The sequence below is a fragment of the Ursus arctos genome, unplaced genomic scaffold (assembly GCF_023065955.2).
Source record: "Ursus arctos isolate Adak ecotype North America unplaced genomic scaffold, UrsArc2.0 scaffold_7, whole genome shotgun sequence".
Lineage (NCBI taxonomy): Eukaryota > Metazoa > Chordata > Mammalia > Carnivora > Ursidae > Ursus > Ursus arctos.
Genome location: NW_026623089.1, coordinates 21,096,783 through 21,114,876, shown reverse-complemented (window position 1 = coordinate 21,114,876; position 18,094 = coordinate 21,096,783). Strand labels below are relative to the sequence as shown.

Genomic DNA, 18,094 nt, shown 5'->3' with positions numbered 1-18,094 from the left:
GAATTTCAACATCATATGTGTACGTATGTGTGTATGTGCAAATTTAGGGAGGAGGATCCAGTTAGTTTTTGCTGTGTAACAAATCGCCCTGAAAGTCAATGGCTTAAATTACAATGGTTTATTATTATTTATGTAAATAATACTTATTTATATAAACATATAATTATATATTGTTTTATATAAGAAATAATAATTTATTTGTTATTATTTCTAATTCTGTGGGTTGACTAACTGATTCCTATGCTGGTTTTCCCTGGTGTCACTTATGTGGCCATCAGCAGAAGGACTGTATGATCTAGCTGTCTCATGACGCTTGCAGGTGGCGAGCTGGGAATCTCAGTTTCTACAGGGCCTCTCACTGTCTCTGAGGTTAGCCTGTTTCTTCGTTTACTGGTCTCAGGAAAGTGTCCAAGCATGTGTGGGTGGAAGCCGCAAGTCTTTTGAAGACAGCTTCGGGAGTCTCCTAATGTGACTTCAGGCGAAGTCTAGTCATCAACATAAGCCGTAAGGCCCGTATAGTTTCAAGGCTTAGTAAATAGGCCCTACACCTTAATGAAAGGATTGACAATGGCACATTGAAGACTGGGGAACATATGGGGTGTGAAGAATTTGGGGCCATATTTTGTGATTGATTATATAACCCGAATTTCAAGGTTCAGACAAAAAGTAATTTGGAAAAGTCCTCCTGGTTGACGCTTACTATATCTTAGATCTCCCCTAGATCTTTATTTATTAATTTTTAAAGATTTTATTTATTTATTTGAGAGAGAGAGAGAGAGAAAGAGACAGGTGGAGGCGGGAAGCAGAGGGAGAGGGACAAGAAGACTCTGCTCTGAGTACTGAGCTCAACGCGGGGCTTGATCCCAGGACACTGAGCTCATGACCTGAGCCGAAACAAGAGTCAGACGCATAACCGACTGAGCCACCCAGGCGCCCCTGTCCTAGATCTTTAAACCTGGATTTTTCTGAGATAATTGCCATGTCCTCTTCATCAGAAAACACTGATTCTCAGTGGTCATCAATGAGCCATCTAGTGGCCAGCAGATCAGTAAGCTCTATTTGCAAAACTCGGCTTTTAATTAATAGTGAATTTTTAAAATCTATCTTAATTTAAACTTGTCACATCAATTAGCCTTGGGGATGAGTAAGTAAACACAAACATAATTTATCACTTTGTCAAGTTAACAAACACCATGCTGATGTGCTCAGAACCCCTGATACAGATTCATGGATTCATACATCTGACAGTGGTGAAGCCTACATGCGAGCTAGGCTGGCCATGCTCTTGCTAGAGACTTGAAGGTCAACAAGATGGGAATCTTCTTGTTCTTGCTACTCTCACAGTCTAGTTATGAGGCTGAAATGAAGGTATTAGTAAAATACTGTAGAAAACGAGGTTGACTGTGACTTACCCAGAGGGTGAAAAAGTAGGCAATATTCCTTGAAAGCTTCCTCCATGAATCAGCTCATTTAAAGTTTATAAACATCCTGTGAGTTAACCACGATAGCCATGTTTTATTTTAATAGTTTAAAAAGTCTCATTTAAGCTCAGAGACATCAAATAAGTTTCTGAAGAACACAGCAAATAAAGGCTGCGGCCAATATTCCAAACAAGGAAGATCTGACTGCAAACTCCTTTTATACAAATTATACACATTTTAACAATATATTTATAATTTGATGTCTATTGTATTAGCTATATGTTGTTGCATAATAAATTGCCAAACACTCTATGGCTTAAAACAACACAGGCTTATTGTCTCACAGATTCAATGGGCCAAGAATTCAGGCTGAGTTTTATTAGTTTATCAGCTTCAGCATCTCACCAGACTCCAATCATGGAGTTAGCCAGGCTGTGTTCTCAACTGGATTGCTGGCCGAAGAAGAATTCACTTTCAAAAATCCCTCAGGTTTGGGGAAGATTTTATTTCCTTGTGGTTGTGACTGAGAGCTTGAGTTTCCTCCTGACTGTCAGCAGGAGGCCACCGCCAGCAGCTAAAGGCTGCCCTGTTCCCTCTCAGGTGGCTGTCTTTATAGGCAGCTCACAACATGGCAGCTTGCTTCTTCAAGGCCAGCCGGAAAGCAAGGTGAATCAGCTAGCAAGAGGACTTTTATATCATGTATGTATTCATGAAAGTGAACTCCCATCTCCTTTGCCATGGTCTGTTGGTAAGAAGCAAGAAACAGGTGCTGCTGCCCTTAAGGGAGGCGGATAATACAAAGTGAACACCAGCACACAGAGTGCTTGGGGCCACCCTCCAGTCTGTCCAACTGATGGCAGACATTGGCATTGACTGAGGGTTCCCTCATGGACTTGTAAGTTTATGAGTTTTGAGATGCTGTAGCGAGTGCACACATGTGCACACACACACACACCGTGTCACACCTTCTCATACACATACACTCACATGTCCCTCCTAAGCTTGACAAAGTATTTTGCAAAAACATTTCGTTCATGGCACCAAACTGTGAACTTTCAATCCAAAAGGAAATGACCTGTATCCTCACTATTTCTTAGTCAGCAAAGAGGTGGGGGAAGGGAGTCGAGGGGAGGGCTGAAAAGCCAAAACATTCAATTATGTTCCCCTCAAGACTGAAAAGCAGAAAGTCATAGCTTTCATCAAGGAACTTGGCAGGCCACAAAACAGTCCAAAACATACACAGCAAATGGCCCCTGATAGAATTCTATCCAGAAGGCAGCCCTGCAGCCCACTGAAAAGTTCTTTAGCTGGGCTGGCAAACAACATATACTGAGGGAGCTTGGAGTTAGATAATCCTTTCGCTTTGAGTGTGGTGATAAACACGGGGACTGGGGAGTGTGGGTGTGTTCTATAGAAGGGAGAAGAAAGGCCAAGACATCCTCAGGGTTTTAGCCATTCCCCATGGATCTCTCTGGACTTAGAACCTGAACCTGAAAGAAGGTTGCTCTTTGGGGGTTAGAAATCCTATTCCTCTCTAGTAGATGGGTTCACACCAGCACTATACTATCCTGGAATAATATTCTTATTCCCAAGAATAATAAGAAAAATGGTGAGCCAGTTGGGGGAGGAAAAAGCTCACTCAACTATGTACCCAACAGAAGTGCCACCAAATGATAGAAAAATCAATAGAGCAGTAAACCAGTGTCTTGGAACATAGACTTTGGAGTCTGGCAGAACGGAGTTAACACCTAACTTGCTACATTCTAGCTGTTTGATCTTGGGCTGATTACTTGTTTCTCTGAGCCTCAGTAAAATAATATTAGATGCAAAAGTAAAGTGAGTTGTTCCTATGTGTAAGATTGTGTGTTAAGCACTTGTCATTTATCTACCTCATTTAATATGGTAGCTCTATCTCATTGTCCTTAATCAGAACTTTTCAAATTCTAAACAAGAAAAGTCTAAAAATTTGGGGTCAATTAAGCAAAAATAAAATATAATATTAGTATTAAAATAATGAAGAGGGCTTACAAGTAAAGATTCTGCTGAAATGGGTGGATTAGGCATTTCTCGATCCACTTCTTATACACTTTCTCCTCCCACTGACTTTTTGTGCTTTAGCTTTACTCTCTGTCCATTCCATAGATGTGTTTCCTCTCTACGGTAAAGACGATGGACAAATGCAGATGCAACAGGCAGCTAGGGATGATCACATCACCAGGTAAGGCCCAAGGAAGACATTAGCTGATCTTCCTTGAGTAAACATATCTGTCCTTCTGCCAATTACCACAGTCATGGGGTTGGAGTTCTCTGGTTCACTTACCCTAAGTCACATGTCAAACCCTAAGGCCCAGGGTGAGAGCTTTCCATTAGTAGGTCCACTATAATAGATCTGATGGGTGAAGGAAGCAGACCAAAAAAAAAAAAAAAAAAAAAAAAAATCAGTTAACCGCAACAGGGAGGTATATTTAGTTAACTATTTTACAGATAAGAAAACTACTTCAAAGTTTAGAGCAATTAAGGAAATGGTGGAAGATCATCCATGTATAGGTGGTAAAGCAAGGTTTGATTTGAGGCCCGACTATGTTTATAGCCTATTAGAAGAGCTGTTATCAATATACTGTATGATTAAGTCAGGACAACCAGAGTCTTCTCATTGATTCTACGAGTGAAAGAGGGAGTATTTGAGCGGACTACAAAGTCTTACAAGACTTCTTGGGGGAAAGGTATCTTACACGGATTTGATGGGTAAAACAGAAAAGCAAGAGAAATGCTACTTTGCTTAATCAGGTTTAACCAAAAAACTTTTCTTTCAAAGATTTCCTTTTAGTTGAAATAGTATGGAATTTAGAGTGAAGGAGAGATGGTTTTCTTCCCCTTCTAGTTGAAGATTAGAAAACTAAGTTAAAAGAAGCAGGTTCAAGTCCAGGCTTAGCTGCTGACCTCACATCTGATTTTGGACAAGTTATATATACTCCATGAGCTTCAAGCTCCTCTTGATCTAGAAAATAATATTACTTCACGGAGTCTCTTGAGATTCAAATTGGGAAGGAAATTTAAAAGTGTATTGAAAACCTAAAAACACAATCCAAATGGAAGATGATATTATCACTTCATAAAACGGGCTCCCTTCAGGGCATGCTACGTGCCTCTGTTTACTGATATCATTTCTAAAATCAGAGAGAAAGTGGGTCTTTATCGCTACAATAGTTTTATAACTTGGTAACAGAAGAGGAATTTTTTGAGCTAATTTACCTACCAATTTCTATCATTTTTCTTCTTACCGATCAGTATTATTATTTATTGTGGTGAAGATAACTTTTGTATGTACTGCTACAGAACAAGATACTTAAAGATTAAGTGTTGTACCCAACAAAAGGCTTTGCTCTAACTCAAAATAAATGTATTTTTCTTTATATTTATTACTCTTCAGCAAACAGGGATAGTCTATTGGCTTTCATTGTACTGGCCCTTCATTTATATGCCTTGGCACTGTTTCTCCTGGACCTTTTCCACTACGAGCTCAGCAGTCCTTTTCACTTTCCCTTGTAAGAAATCTCTCCTTCTCTCCAACATCTCTAATCATCTTCCAGCCTCTCTTCCTATGTAATTCTAGATAAGAATAGGGTATTGATTTATAGTGAGTCTTCACCCACTGCTGCAGAGACACAAAGTGAAGTGCTACATCTTGTGAATAATTACTTTAGAAAACAAGCCCCCAATGCAGCAAGATAAAGCAATGGAATTCATGCTCCACCTCATTCCTTTTGACAGTTGCAGGAATCCAGGTCCAATTGTGCTGCCATGAAAACCACAGGCAGAGGCTGGCAAAAAAGAAAAGACATGTTCTTGTCAAAGCGACGCTCATTGCAGCTGAAAGACCTTTCAGTTTTGTCTGAAGGACACCAAACTACTTTCTGTGTTCTTGGCAAGCTATTGCTCAGGAAGGGGATTCTGAGTGATTTTGCCTATGTCACGTGACCGTTAAGTAAATAACCCACTAAGAGCTATCATACAGGGACCCCGTGTTTCCACTGATGTCCCCATCTGTGACTGCTCCAAGCTGACATTTGATCCCAGGTCAGTTTCTCTCCTGGGGGGCAAGAATGCTGTAGAGTCTTGCAATGTAGGAAAAAGAAGAGGGAAAAATTTCTCCTTGTCTTTTTACTCAGTTTCCCTTTTGGACACAACTTTGGGTTAGGAAAATAATTAGAAGTGTTCTCAGAAAACGAAATGAGGCTCTATAGAAAATAAAGATGATTAGGTCTAAATTTAACAAATTAACACATAAAGTTTTAAGAATACTGCTTAAGACCTATGAGTTAACAACCAAAACACTTAAAAACAAATTATTAAAATTAAAAGCCAGGATTTATTAAAATAAAACTTTTCCGGGAGTAAGGGGACAGGCAATGAGCAATGGGGTGAGAAACTGATTTTCTTAATAAATCCATAGATCAGTTTTTACTATGTCATATACTACTTTGATAAGTGTAATTAACAAAGATACTATAAAATATGGCTATGAAATAAAAAATGATTTTGTATAGAATGCAAACTAAGCTTATTAATTAATTATATAAATTTTCACATTTATTTTCTAACTGGGACTTTATAATAATAATATGGGAAAGTCAAAGTTTATTGTCACATTTGTCAAGTGAAAAAAAAAGATTCACAAAAGTTAAGGAATCTTCCAAGATTATTCGGAAGTCAGAGAGACACTGATTAGGAGAAAATCCAGGTCTCTGACTCAGACATCAGTGTTCTCCCCATCCTCCCCTCCTCCGATGGATATTCACAGGTGCCACTCACTAGAGCAAAACAATTTTAAGGCAAGTGGCAGGAAGAGAAAGCCACAGAGACGTGACCTCTGATTTAAAAGGAGGGCGCGTGGGGCGCCTGCGTAGCGCAGTCGTTAAAGCGTCTGCCTTTGGCTCAGCGCGTGATCCTGGAATTCCCGGATCGAGTCCCACATCAGGCTCCTCCGCTGGGAGCCTGCTTCTTCCTCTCCCACTCGCCTGCTGTGTTCCCTCTCTCGCTGGCTGTCTCTCTGTCACATAAATAAATAAAATCTTTAAAAAAATAAAAAATAAAAAAAAATAAAAGGAGGGGGCATATTGCATGGTGCACTGGGTGTTATATTCAACTAATGAATCATCGAACTTTAATCAAAAACCAGGGATGTACTGTATGGTGACTAACATAATATAATAATAATAAAAAAATAAATAAATAAAACAAAAAGAAATAAAACAGATCAAAAATACAAACTGGATCACGATTGTTTTAAGTAATGTGTAAGTGAGCCCCCGAGTCATGAAGGCTAGGAGATATTAGATGTAGTGGGAAGCAGGCCTCACACGGCAAGGGTGATGAATATACCATTCTACTTATCGTTTCTGACAGACAGAGAATACTGGGACCGTAAACTCACTTACAGACTCATATGAGTCCACTGTCGGGTGCAGTGCAGTGAGGTTGAAATTTAGGAAAGAGCGGAGCCCGGGAATATACTTGTCTCGCTGAAGAGGGGCCGGAGGAAAGAAGTAAGGAGGACGCAGACCAGTACATAACTTGTGCAGATGAATGGCAGGGGCAGACCCGGCAGCCTGGGCCCCTCTCTCATCAGTAATTGCAGCACACGTGTTGGAGGAGGGGGCATCTGCTCTACCCAGGGCTTTTCTGATTGTCTTGACTTCTGTGAAGTGTAAAGCCTGTTGCATCGAGCTGTCTGCAGGGATGCTCGAACAGTTTCTCTTTGGAGATTAATTCAGAAGGTATCTGTGCATTACTTATTCTCTCTCTCTCTGTGTCTCTCAATGGAAATGAGTCTTTTGGGGAAAAATTTGGAGTGCAGGCCTTTTATGCTATGTGTCAGACCCCACCTCCTTTCTGTATGTACATTTCTGCATTGGCCTAGCTCTGGGTTTGTAAACTCTGCGCAGTCTATACTTCTACAAATAATTTTATCATGATGGCTTTGGATAAAAAGCGACTTAGGAGTAGAACAGAGTGTGGACAAGTCAGAGTGCTCCTGTTGCCCTGCAGGCCACCTTGTCACCCTGGTGCTGAACACAGGGAAGGAAGGAAGTCCTGGAATTGTTCTGGAAATAAGATTCTATAGGTTAAAAAAGGAAAGAAAGAAATCAGTGTCTTTTCATTACACACACATACTCCTCATGACCCATTCCCAGGGTCCCCACCCCAAGAGAAGTGTCCCAAATCTCCTTCCCAGTGGGGACTCAGCAGATGATAATAGCCCCTCCATCCCTCATCTAGACCTGTGGTTGGTCTAAATTCCAAATCATAAGAGGGGCAGTATGGTAATGGTGGTGGTGGTGGTGCTGGTGGTGGTGTGTGTGTATAGTGGGGTAGATAAAACCAATAAATGAACTTCAGTTTAAAGTAACATTCCTCTCTGATACAGGTTATTACCCCTTTGTAATTTTGCAACCACTGAAAACATTCACTGGGAATCAACTGAAAATTAAAGAAGGCTGGGAAAAAGTTTAGGAGTTTTCAGGGGCAAAGTTGGAAGTGGTAAATAAAGTAAGCAGCTATTAACTTTTCATCAGGGATCAGCAGGAAACAAACAGCAATTATTCCCCACAGAAAGTCACTCTCAGACTGCACTTTGTCCTGTCCGCAGGCAGAGTGTGGGTGACATAGCTAAGCAAAGACACAGCCTGAGATGCACCACGGTGGGGATGTGAGGGGTGGGCAGCAGACAGGGGCACCTGAAAGAGAGGCAGACACAGAGCACACGGCGAGGGGAGGACAGGGACACAGAGTGGGAGAGGCAGACACCAATAGCAATGAGAAAAGCAGACCCAAGCTCAAGGACGTACTGAGACCTAAGAGATAGCGGCAACTTTTTGGCTCACCTCCGTCATTTTTACAATACCATTCTGTGTTTTTGGCAATATCCATTATCTATCTGTGTTATTATTGTTCTAATATTTTCTTTAAGCATTAAATAATTTTTCTGTAAACATTTTAGCAGAACCACCTATGCAAAGCCAGTGCTACATTTAAGTTTTAAAAGTTGGGGTAGCAACAGTAGGAATTATATGATGGCTTTCCAGCTAAGTGTTGCAGCCCGAGAAAAGGCTCTGAGACTGAAGTTTCTTGTTGACACCATCAAAAAAAAAGGGGGGGGGGGAGGGGAGAAGAGAAAGAGATCAACGAGTGTTAAACTATAACAACAAAAATGAGGCTTATTCTAGGCCCTCGGGTGGCGCAGTCAGTTAAGTGTACGACTCTTGATTTCAGCTCAGGTCATGATCTCAGGGTCCTGGAATCGAGCCCTGCATGAGGCTCCACACTCCGAGGGGAGTCTGCTTGAGGTTCTCTCTCCGTCTGCCTCTCCCACTTGTGCTGCCTCTCTCTCTCTCTCTCAAATAAATAAATAAAATCTTTAAAAAATTAGAGATTTTTCCTTGATAAAGATCACAGGAATAAAAAAAAAAGAATCATAAAGTATGAAAAATGTTTTTCTCCCTGAGCTGCAATGTGGTATTCCATGGTGTTATGGCTCTGTACCATGCAAAACAATTTCAAGCTCCACCTGAAATCACCTGCAACATGCCTAAATAACACACTTTGAGAATCACTGATGCGGTGGTTAAGAGTGTGAGTGGGCGTTGGTCATGGAACTGGACTTAATATTGGCTCATTCATTCTAGAAATGTGTGGTGACATGCTGGGCATGTCAAGTGCTGTACAAGGTGCCAGGAATAAATGGTAAAATAATAAAGGAGCCTTCTTTAATGGGCCTTTTTAAAAATTGTAGTAACCAAATTTTGTATACATAACAAAATTTAGCATTTTAACCATATTTAATTGTACAACTTAGTGGCATTAAATACATTCACAATGTTGTGTAATCACCTATTTTTTTCCAGAATCTTTTCATCATTCCGAACTGCAACTCTACATCCATTAAATAATAATTCCGCATTTCTCTCCCACAGCCCCTGATAATCTCAGCTCTACTTTCTGTCTCTGTCATTTTACCTTTTTTAGGTACCTCCGATAAGTGGAATCACACAATATTAGCACTTTTGTGTCTGGCTTATTTCACTTACCATAATGTTTTCAAGGTTCATTCATGTTGTAGCATGCATCAGAAGTCCATTCCTTTTCATGGGTGAATAATATTCCATTGTATGTGTCTACTGCATTTTTGTCATCCACTCATTTACTGATGGATACTTAGGTTATTTCCACCTTTTGGCTATTGTGACTAGTACTACTATGATCATTCTTGCACAAGTATCTACTTCGTTTCCTGCTTTCAATTATTTTGGGTACATACCTACTTCCTTCATGGGTCTTGCACTTTAAAAGGATGTAAGAACAGATAAATTTTAACTTTTGAATATTATGTTATTGGGACACACATCTTGTGACAAAGGAGCACAAAAGAGCCCAACAGAACCCAGATGGAGGAGATTCTGGTAGGAAAAAAAAAGGAATGGCGTGGGTAAAAATTCCAAATTGATTGGGTGCATAGTCCATTATAAAAAAAAGAAATTCAGGAATGATTAGAATGGGGGAAAATGAGATTAGAGGGAAGGGCAAGGAACTGTGGGATTTATAGACCATATGAAGATCATTGAATCTCCCAAATACCCACATGGTCCTTCACATCATTCATTCTCATAAATGTCTTCTTTGATCATCATGTGCAAACTGACATGTTAACTCATCAAATTCTAGTTCTTATCTTAATTTTTATCCATAGCATTTGTAGTCCGTGTGTGTGTGTGTGTGTGTGTGTGTGTGTGACCTTCTGCCCCTCAGAATAAAAATTCCATGATGCAGAGACTATGTCTTTTATTTTACTGCTGCATCCCAGGACCAAGGAATGTGGCACATAAGTGAGCTATAAATATCAGTGGAATTAATGAATGAATGAACCAATGAGTAAGTGAATGGACTCATTTACTAGCTTTGTGACCTTAAGCAATGTATCTCCTTTATTTAAGTTCAAGCACCTCTTCTGGATAGTTGGGTGGATGAAGTAAATGTGCATAAAACACATAAGACAGGGCGTCTGGGTGGCTCAGTCAGTTAAGCATCCAACTCTTGATTTCAGCTCAGGTTATGATCTCAGGATCGTGAGACTAAATCCCATGTCAGGCTCCATGATGGGTGTGTAGCCTGCTTGGATTCCCTCTCTCTCTCCCTCTGCCTTTCCTGCCACCCACCCAACTTACACTCTCTCTCTTGCTTTCAAAAAAAAAAAAAAATCTGTAATACAGGGCCTAGAACATACTAAATGTCCAATAAACATTAGCTCACAGAATTTAGAGAAAAGGACATAAGCAGCAAAAGGTTGAGGGAGATAAATATAGAAAAACAAAGCAAGATAAAACTGTCCATTCATTATTTGTTTTGGTGAGAACTCCTTCCTTGTATTAGACCCATCCGTCACAAACAAAACAAAGCAAAATTAAACAGAGTCAACAAATACATGTTATACTTTTGACTGTCAGAGAAAAAAATAAAATAATAGGAATGAGATTGATGTTGAACACAAGTAGAATTTAAACCTTTGTTTCATTGAATCAAGTATCAGATAGTCAGTCATGAGTTTTCCTTTCCTACAATGATTTGCAGGTTTCCACACAAACTGGGATGAGTGAGCAAATGTGTGTGTGTGTGTGTGTGTGTGTGCGTGCGCACGCACTATGTAAGTAAAAACATACCTGTGTCGAAATACATAGAATCATATGATGTGTTTGGAGTGAATTTGAGCAACATGACCCAGGCGAGTATAATAGTTACTCTCTTGTTCCCTTGCAATACATCAAGAGACACAGAATAATGAGAAAAATCAGGAAATTTGAAGGTGTTTTTCATACTTCCTTCTCACTGCCCCCCAAACATCACTGTCTACTGTTGGGGATTTATAAACTGTAGTGATGCTTGTTCTTAATTTAATGAAAAACAAAAATCAATAATACAGCACTGATCAACATGGACCCCAGGAGTAAAAGAGAATCACATCATAGAGGTGTTAAAACACATACAAAATTGGAGATAAATGAATAAGGTGTTTTAACTGTAGCTTTTGGCTTGGACCTGATAAGAGATAATACCCTCCCACAAGGAAAGGCTTTCATTTCACACCTACTTTGTGGAGCTGGCAATAATTCTGAGGCAGGTTGCAAGGACTAGGACTTACTTTGCCAAATTCATATCTGCTCTTGTATCTGAGGCATAGAGACACAAGGCTCCTTTTAGAACTCACTGGGTTGTTGTTGATTCTCTAATTTATTTATTCATCAGCTATACCTTTTACTTACAAGAGGAATTAGCAATGATTTAAAGCACATATTCTTCTGTACCCACCAGGGCTATGTTTTATCTCTCTTCCTGCTCTGGGGAAGGAGTTGGAGCTAGTTCTGTTTAGTTCCAGCAAAGGATGGCTCTGGGTATGGGTGTGGTAAGGGGGAGATAAAGGGGTTTTCATTTAATATATAAAAATGGAAAACCATTTATTGTGAAAATTTTATTTATTTGTACCCCATTTAAAACTCCCACTATAATATGTATACACTAGGTCAGTGGTTCTCATACTTAGATGATTGCCAGGGTCACCTGGAATCATGTTTCAAAGGCAGTTTTTCAGGACCCAGGTCCAGACCTTCTTTTGCTATGAGTCTGGAGGTAGGTCTAAGAATCTCAATATTTAGCAAGCCCTAGGTTGAGTCTGCTGGGCTGGGAACCACATTTTGAGAAATCACATAGTAATTAACACTCTCTGATTGATTTGTTAATATTCTGTTCGTGAGTTGCTCATCAGTTCCTGTTTCTTTCTCCCACTGACCCTACTGCTATTCTTATGGTCCATTTGGGGAAGTTAAGCTGGTTTCTGGTGGAAAAATCTCCCTATAAGACTAAAATCTTCTTTTAACAGTTGAGGAAAGTACTGTTTGGAGAGGACAATGGACTGGGTCAATGTCAAAGAGGAGTGGGAGAGGAAGGAAGAACACAACATGTATGGGTCCTGTTAACAATGGCTATTTCTTGAGAGGCCAGTCATCAAGAAACTGTGTTAAATCATGAGTCCTTGGGGAAAAAAAATAACATAATAAAGAAAGAAGCAAAATTAGGTTTTGTCATAAAAGTCACAACGGGAAAGCCATTGGGATGTAAAGCATGAAAGAATCAAGGTGAAAACATAGGATCTAGTTTCTCTTTTACCTAGAGTCAGGCCATGTCAGGGAGATGAGTGTGTGTGTGTGTGTGTGTGTGTGTGTGTGTGTGTGCGCGCACGCAGCAGACTGTAGACTGCCAGGAAAGGAGATAAGAGTCTTCTCCATGCAGAGAACAAGCTGAATCCATGTTGATCAAAAACTGACATCAAACATACAGCCATAATTAAACCTGCTGTTTGTAAACCCTCATTAGAAAGCAAGAAGGATCATTATGAGTTTCTCAGGTCACAGGTATTAACTCCATATCATTCTAATTTCTAGTCCCTGGTCACTTTCTGCTGCATCCTTTTGCTGAATCTCAAAATCAATTTGCAATTTAATCTTGTGGGATCTGCCAAAGAAGTTATGTTCTGTCACCAAAGTAGCAAGTAACAGTCATTAACATAAGAAGTGCTAAAAATCAAGGTGACATCTGAGGGTCTGGTCTCATTTCTACCTGTAGTCAGACTATGTGAGAAGAGAGGGCCCAGCCTACGGGTGTTGGGTGTGAATGTGCATGTATGCAGGCAATAAACCTCCACGAAAGGAGACTGACACGTTCTCCAGAGAGAATGAGTTGAGTTGGTGCTGAACAAAAGCTGTATCAAATATATGTCCTCAATAATGAAATCTGCTATCTCTAAACCCCCTTTTGAGAGGAGGAATCTTCATTTTGAGTTTCTCAGGAACATGTGTTAGCTCCATGTAGTTTTAATTTCCAGCCCTCAGTCACTCTCCAACCCATCCTTTCTCTGTCCTCTCAAATCCAATTTGCAATTTAATGCCATGAGGTCTGCCAACGATGAGGTCTTCCATGTCCTCAGTCACATGGAAAAACATACAGCATTCTGTGCAGGGACCTTACCCATAAAACACCAGTGGCACTAAGCCATCAGATTGAAAGGAAATCACATTTCATAAATTCTAAGTTTAATCTATATGTAAATTTAGCCAACATTTTTAAAGAATAATAATTCATGAGTATTGATGTTTACATTGCTTGGCAATGGTTTTTTTTTATTACTTTAAGTAATGATCCAGATACAAACAACATTCTTTTATTTTATAAAAACAGGTGCTTGGTTGACTGAAGAGATGCTGAATAGAGACCCATCCCCTACTTTCAGAGAACAAAACCACCAGGATGTTTCCTGAGCCAAGAAGAAAGAATAACGATACTAAACAGAAAGCTTCCAATTTCCAGTAATTTATATCAAAATTTTACTAAGGAAAATGTAAAGGTTTCCTCCAAATGTCCACTTCTTTTCAAAATAACTATAAATCAACAACAAAAAGCAACGAGTAATAACGGAGACATTGCAATTGTTCTGACACAGAGTTACAGTGTTCCTTTCAAGCATGGATATAGACCAGCATCGCTAAGATTTGGTGACTTTATTTAAAAATGTAGATTCTTTGGCATTTGAACAACAAAAAACCACATATGATTTAGTAAGTGTGGTAGGGTCCAGGATTATTATAACCAGAATCACTGAATTCTAATTCATCCTCTACCTCCAGTCTAAAACACAGCCAAACCCACACTAAAATGCCCACACCACCCTGTAACTTGACATTTACATGAAAATCCTGAGTTGGGGGCTCATGAATCTGCATTTTAATAAATTAATTAAATAATGGAAAATAATAATGCCTAGCCTAACATTTTTTGGCTGCTTGCTAAATGCCACTAAATGTCCTAGAGGCTTTAGTATAAGCCAACTTATTTGGTTTATTCAATTATTTTCCTATTTTTGAAAATTTAATCTTCAAGAAACCCAATGAGGTATTACTACTTCCATTTTACAGAGAAAAAAACTGAGGCACAAAGACTAAGTTGCCCAAGTTTATTCTAGAAAGTCTCTAAGCTGATTCAAACCAAAGCGGAAGGAACCTAGAGCTTTTGTCTTCCTCATTATACTGTACCTTGGTGATTTTGATGCATATTAAAAGCACTGAGTTAGGAAATGATAAATAAGGCCTTCTGACATAAGTAGTCTAAAAAGCACCTTCAAAAACACGGGAAAAATACTAAAAATATTCCTTACTTTAGCTTTCAAACTTACATTCCCTGTCCTAACATTTCCGAATTCCAAATCTGTACATTCAAATATCTTTTTTTACAGGTCTCAGTTCAACTCTTCATGCCATACAATAAATTCAGGAAATTCTCTTCTAATTTCTCTTTCTCCAGTGCTCTCTGCCGCCTTCCACACTGTTGAGCAGATCTGAAAAGGAGGCAGTCATCCTCACTCTTTCTTTCCCTCATCATCAACCTTCCCTGCCATCAGTGACTGATCCCTATAACTTTCCTATTAAATCTCTAGCAAATTCGGCTCTCCCCTTCTATAGTCCATGCTGTCATCATCATCATCATCATCATCATCATCATCATCATCATCATCACCATCATCATCTTTCCTGCACTTCTGCAATTGCTTTGCCTCTTGTCTCCCCCTTGTCCCCTCCGAGCCATTCTTCACACTGTGGCAAGAATGATCTTGAAACACGGTGGCTGAAGCCCCAGGTCCTTGACATTTCCCAGAAAAATTTGCATGTGCTCTCCTTCCTATGTCCGTGGCCTCAGATCAGACCACTTTCCCCCAACACTTACATTTCATGCATGCTGGTCTTCCTTTAGTTCCTCTATCTCCCGACATTCCTTTGGCTTTGCGTTTTCACATGTTTCTCTCTGCCTGGAATGCTCCCATTAGAGGAGCATAAATTATGAGTAACTCCAGGCCTCAGCTGTCTCATCTATAAAATGGGAATAAAATAACTTTAGATCAGGGTTGTTAATACTGTGAAATACAAGTATTACACATTCAATAAGTTTTAATTTCCCTAAATATGTTCAAACATTTTTAGATATCTTCTAATAATCTTCATATTAAAAAATACTGAATAATGTATTCCTTCCCACCATTTTACCAGTCGTAATTTCATGGACTCTCAAGGTTAGATGTGTCCTTTAAAAAACTGTTTATCTCATTTCAGAAATTCATTAAAATTATCACAAATCTTGCTGTGAAGTATTCTTGCAATTTTTAATTGCTGGCTAGTTAACAATATCCTTCAGAATGTTGCATCTTTCTAAAAATGTACCTATTGGATAGCTATAATTTTCAAAATTACTACTTTGTTCTACAATCCATCAATGAGTTAGTAAAAATAATTAATGGAATTTTCACATTTTTGTGGGCCCTGACAGGAAAAAAAAAAAAGATTACAAATAAATGAGCAAGTGAAGGAGCATTAATTAGCATCTAATTTGTAATAGCAGAGTTCAGCACTCAATAATTTGAAAATTAATTGAACTTTTATGTTGATGTAAAAAGTAAAACATAGCCAAGTTCTTGTTGAGAAAAGATTAATATTACCTTACTAAAAACTCTCAAGAGTACTAATTTGTTGAAGAAATAAATGTATATTGTATAAAGGTTATCAGTAGTATAATCCAGCAAGAAAGATGTTATAGTATCATGTATGTGAAATATGGAAATGGAAAGAGACAGACAGAGAGAGGGGAGAGAGAGAGCGAAGGGAGAAACTGGGAACAAATGTTGGGAAATGAATAATAGGGAATTCAGGATTAAGGGGATCCATGACATGTCTGTATCCATCTTGCAACTTCATACATTTGAATTGATTTCAGAATGACATTTCTGGAATCTGGATGCAGAGTATTCTTTTAACCTTTCCATAAGTATAAAATCATTATATAATTTTTAAAAATTGCCTTTTGTCCCTGGAGCACCTTCATTCATGTCCCAATTTTCTCTACAGCATTCTCTATTGTTTAATATACAGCTGACCCTGGAATAACAGGGATGATAGGGGTGCCAACCTCCCACGCAGTCGAAATTTCACTTATAACCTTTAATATTTTTTAAAGATTTCTTTATTTATTTGAGAGAGAGAGAGCACAAGTAGGGGGAGGGACAGAGGGAGAGAGAAGAGAGAGCAGGCTCCCCACTGGGTGTGGAGCCCAATGTAGGGCATGATCTCATGACCCTGAGATCATTACTTGAGTCAAAACCAAGAAGTAGATGCTTAACCAACTGAGCCACCCAGGTGCCCGTCCACATATAACTTTGACTCCCCCAAAACTTAACTGTTAATAGCCTACTGTTAACTGGAAGCCTTACCAATAACATAGTCAATTAACACATATTTTGTATATTATTTTATCATATACTATATTCTTATGATAAATTAAGCTAGAGAAAGCAATTCAGCCACCCTTTTCCTGAGAAGAATTTCCCACCAGGGTATCATCTCCAGTTGTGAATGGACACATCAGTGAAATGTGATGTGGACAAAGAATGAAATCTCTATGATCAACATGGCATTTTTCTCCCATAGAACCAGTGAAATGTGAAAAAGTCTGTCCTGAAAAGTATCTGGCAGTGAAAGTGGGGCAACCATTTATTCTGCTCTTGGGTGGACACAAATGATTCAAGGACTTAATGTGTGAAGGAAATGCCCTCAGGGAGACAGAATCCTTGAGACCACCTGACTGGCACTGGACAGTCTGAGACCCAGTGAACTTGTTGTTTCATATAATGGTGCTTACAGCCTGAGGTAGCACACATGAATCAGTATTTTAACTTCCATTTTATTATTTTTTTAATTTTTAATTTTTATTTTTTTTATGTAAAGTTCGATGATTCATTAGTTGCGTATAACACCCAGTGACCATGCAATACGTGCCCTCCTTACTACCCATCACCGGTCTATCCCATTCCCCCACCCCCTCCCCTCTGAAGCCCTCAGTTTGTTTCTCAGAGTCCATAGTTAAATTAAACAAATGGAAAACCGTGTTTTCCAAAGCCTATTAGCACCTTATGATTAAGTCCTTAACAGAGGTTCAATCGTAGAATACTCTATCTTTTAAGGAAAATTAATTGTTTTTTTTTTTTTTTAAAGATTTTATTTATTTATTCGACAGAGATAGAGACAGCCAGCGAGAGAGGGAACACAAGCAGGGGGAGTGGGAGAGGAAGAAGCAGGCTCATAGCGGAGGAGCCTGATGTGGGGCTCGATCCCACAACGCCAGGATCACGCCCTGAGCCGAAGGCAGACGCCCAACCGCTGTGCCACCCAGGCGCCCCAAGGAAAATTAATTGTTGACACTTCACTTTTAGGTTGAGTGTTGTTAGTCTTTTACCTAAATTGTGACTTCGTGAGAACTGAGTACTTACAGATTCTTGAAGAGAAGCCTTTTGCGTTCAGGTGTCAGTCTTTTGTAGGATGAAGCAAGGCCACATCAGCAAGCAGAGATCTGGGCTGCAAAAGGATCACAAAACTGTGAGCTTCTTAATGTCCAGGATTGTGTTTTATTTTGATATTCACCTGCAAAGATCCTAAATGGGAGGGCTTCATAATATTCTCTTTGCTAAATTAGGTGATAGATACATGCATGTGAATCAACAGGAAATGTCAGAATGCAAAGATAAGAGCAGA

The 18,094-nt window shown here is 39.3% G+C and overlaps 1 long non-coding RNA gene across 1 annotated transcript; it reads right to left on the bottom strand.

Annotated features, from left to right (window-relative positions):
- Window positions 1-746: 746 nt before the first annotated feature.
- Window positions 747-17,919, bottom strand: LOC130543041 (uncharacterized). Its single transcript, XR_008958061.1, has 4 exons — window positions 17,833-17,919; window positions 15,243-15,385; window positions 5,176-5,242; window positions 747-3,810 (listed from the first exon to the last, which is right to left on the bottom strand). It is a non-coding gene; the product is annotated as an uncharacterized LOC130543041 (long non-coding RNA).
- Between the last annotated feature and the right edge of the window lie 175 nt (window positions 17,920-18,094).